Raw genomic sequence first — 3913 nt, 5'->3', positions numbered from 1 at the left:
CGTTCTTCCTCCTCCTTCCCCCCCCCCCCCGCTCTTCCCGCGCAGCCTGCAGACGCGAGCAAGGCTGGTTTCTGCCGGGGGTTGGTCAACAACTCGCGAAGGGACTCAACTTGCGCGAGCCAAGGGCAGGGGCGCTGCGTTCACACGACACGCGAGAAATCGGCAAATGAACCAGATGATGGCTTGGTGCACCCAAGGTCCAGGGCAAGGAAGGGGGCAGAACGTCCCCAGCAAACCTCAAAACCCATTTGAGCTGAAGCCCATCAGCTGTTCATTGCATATTATAGTTTCAGCCTCCCTGTCTCCCCCCCCCTCTGCTGGACTTGGGGGGGGGGAAAGTGCAACTGGACTTGGAAAAAAAAAGTGATTGTGTTTGTGTGTTGGTGGTGGGGGGAGACTTGTTAGAAAGCCACATTTGGCTGTCACACTTGCCTTTTGGCTTTCCCCCCCCCCCAAAACGTTGCACACTTACAGCTAGTCCGCTGGCAGGAATGTTGGGTGACACAGCCCAGCTGTGAAAGAAGTGGCAATTTAAACACTTCCACCTAACTTAACATCCTAGTCCTGTGAAGGAAAAAAAAAGGAAGGTTCAGACACTCTGGGGCTTTTATTTTTCCCCTTTCCCTCCCCTGCCAATATTTATTTATTATTTATTATTCCTGGTTAGAGGCGTTTTTAATCACGGTGAGGCAAGGGTCAAACTTTAGAAGAGATTTACTCTGTATAAGGCAAGGATCTTCAAACTTGGCCCTTGTGGACATGTGGACCTCAACGCGTGCACGCTGGCTGAGGAATTCTGGGAGTTGAAGTCCACAAGTCCTCAAAGGGCCACGTTTGAAGACCCCTGGTATAAGGTGTACAATTGACCTTCATGGCCCCTTATTCCTGATTTTTTCATCCTAGTAAAATTGCACATAAAGGATTTCATCATAATATTTAAAAAAAAAAAAAACCAAAGTTCCAGGATTCAGCCCAGATGACCTTTGTATATTCTCTCCCAATTTGTGATGGATTGTCCTCTGGGAAAGGCCAAATTCTTAACAACATTTCTCATTCTTTAGCATTCACACAACCCAATTCACCTAATTACTAAATCCATTTTCTGTCTTTGCACAAAAATGTACTTCACCAGACAGTAACTAAATGGGTCCAGATTCCCCAAATCCTAAACTGCACACCACACACACACAGAGAGAGATGAATCATGGTTTAACACTAAGCAAGTGTACAGTTTTGGTTGTGTGTGTGTGGGGGGAAATACTTCAAAATCTCTACCTGACCTAGTTAAACGTGTTGTGTGAATACAGCCTGAATCTTTTACACATCAGTTTCACAGATGAGATGTGTGATAAAGGAATAAGGGAAATGCACTCACAGTTTTAATTTGCAGATGACAATTTCTTCTAGTCCATCACCCATTTGGAAAACTAAAAAAACTTGGATTTTTTTTTTGTCTGAAAATGAAAGAAATGAACATTTAACTCTGGGTTTTGATGATTGGATTATTGATCACAATGACAGAAGTACTGTTTGTTATGGTTTGTTCTAGTTCAAAGAGTCTTTTTTAAAAATCTGTATTGAAGAAAGCCAGAAAGTTATCTTTTTCCCCTTTTTGTTTACAATTCCCAATTTCCCCCCCTGCTCCTTTCTTTTTATTTAAACTCCTTTTTCTTTGCTCTAGTTGCATTTTATCCTTTCTTGAAATGTAATAAAGGCTTTTTGGGGGGTGGGATGGGGAATAAAGGAAAACTAAAATGAAAATAGCTTTAGAGAAGCCTCTGCTAGCCCCCCCCCCTCTTTCTTTCTTTCTTTCTTTCTTTCTTTCTTTCTTTCTTTCTTTCTTTCTTTCTCTGACTCTGTCTGTCTCTCTGTCTCTGTCTCTCTCTATTTCTCTCTCTGTCTCCGTCTCTCTCTCTCTCTTTCTTTCTTTGACTCTGTCTGTCTGTCTGTCTGTCTGTCTGTCTCTCTCTCTTTCATTCTGTTTCTGTCTCTGTCTCTCTCTTTCTCTGTCTCCCTCTGTCTCTATCTTTCTTTCTCTGACTGTCTCTCTGTCTCTGTCTCTCTGTGTCTCTCTCTCTTTCGTTCTGTCTCTCTGTCTGTCTCCGTCTCTCTGTCTCTATCTTTATTTCTCTGTCTCTGTCTCTCTGTCTCTGTCTGTCTGTCTCTTTCGTTCTGTCTCTGTCTCTTTCTCTCTCTCTCTCTCTCCCACACACACATTATTGCAAAGCCAGGTGTCCAGCAGAAACTCTGCCTAACTTCTGAGTCCATGAGCCAATCAGACTGCAGCATTTAATTTAGAATAAAAGGGAGGGGGGGCTGAAGTCTCCCTCAGCCAATGGTCTGGTTTACGACAAATTCAGTCTGTGTCCTTAGCCATCCCGTTGGCTTGTTTTTCTCGCTCGACCTGGACAAAAAAAAGAGCACCTTCTCACACAGAAATGAATTTCTGCTGTCCTAAGGACGTTTCCTGCCCTGTCAAAAGGTTGCATTCCAAAATGCAGGGTATATTAATTTTTTTAGGGGATTTTTTTTTTTTTAAAAAAATGCTGCAATAGCTTTTGCCCTTTAAACTCCTTAAACTCTCCGAAAGGAGGAGGAGAAAAATAGATAAATAAATAAAAGAGCTGACGTTTTGGGCACAGGCAGGCCGGGGAGGGTGTCCTCGGATCCCGGCGGCATCCTGGGCCACACGTCTGCAACGCGTGCTGACTTAGCATGTAGTAACTCTCCATAATTCACTACCGCAAAGCCACAAAGCCGAAGAAAGGTGAAGCCCACAGTCACCCGGCGTTTATCTGCGTAGAACAAGAGGCAGGCTAACTCTAAATTCCAGTTGCTAGGGAACACCTGCCCCAGGGCGCTTTCGCATGTCCTGGGTGTTTACTGAGGCATGGATAACTGCAGCCAGATTGTTGAGCTGGAGCTGGCAAAAGGTTACTGCAAACTACTCAAGGATCCAGGAAGGTGTTGGGATTAGCAGGAAATCACTGCTCAGATCAAGCGCCGCTCAGAGCTTTAGGACATGGCTTGTATGTGCCCGAGGAGTCCTGCCAAGATCAGACTAGGTATCAGTCCAAGGGTGGCATCTTCAGCCTTCTGTTGAGACCCCAGATTCTTCTTCTTCTTCTTCTTCTTCTTCTTCTTCTTCTTCTTCTTCTTCTTCTTCTTCTTCTTCTTCTTCTTCTTCTTCTTCTTCTTCTTCTTCTTCTTCTTCTTCTTCTTCTTCTTCTCCTCCTCCTCCTCCTCCTCCTCTTCTTCCTCTTCCTCTTCCTCTCCTCCTCCTCCTCCTCCTCCTCCTCCTCCTCCACCTCCTCAGATCTGGGTAACTCTCATTCTAGTGCTCTCGCGGATTCGAATCGTGCGCTCCTCCAGCTCGTGTTCGGAAGCACACACACACACCCCGTTGCACCCCCCGCTGGCGGGAGGAGGAGGAGGAGGAGGAGGAGGAGGAGGAGGAGGAGGCTGGGCGGGCTCTGGCCGCTGAGCTGGCCGGCTCTCCTCTTCTTCCCACTCTTCCAAGCCACTCATCAGACTGGCAAGAGAACCCAGTGGCTCCCCCGGTCCTTGCCACAAGGAGGCGACCGGCCCTCTCCGCCTCGCCTGGGCAACCTGTAGCCTCGCAGAAGCGTCGGGGCCGCCCGGTGCGAAGCAGGCACAGCCAGCGCCAGCTGGCAGGTAGGCGCTGAACCCAGCGGAGCTCGCCAGCTGGCTGGACCGGTTCCTCTGCTTGCCTGCCTGCCTGCCTGCCTGCCTGCCTTCGAGCAGCCTCGGGGACGTTCCGGCTTGCAGGGCTTCGGGGTGGCCGGGAAGGTGCTCTCCCCCTCCTGCCTTTCTTCCCCCAGCCCTGCTGGGTCGGGTCTCCGGGACCCCCGCGGGAGAAGCAACCGGTCGCCTCCCCATCGCCTGCCGCGGC

This window comes from Protobothrops mucrosquamatus, unplaced genomic scaffold (genome assembly GCF_001527695.2).
Source record: "Protobothrops mucrosquamatus isolate PMUCROS unplaced genomic scaffold, P.Mucros_1.0 scaffold3056, whole genome shotgun sequence".
Lineage (NCBI taxonomy): Eukaryota > Metazoa > Chordata > Lepidosauria > Squamata > Viperidae > Protobothrops > Protobothrops mucrosquamatus.
The sequence above is the reverse complement of the archived record's forward strand: the minus strand, read 5'-3'. Positions refer to the sequence as shown.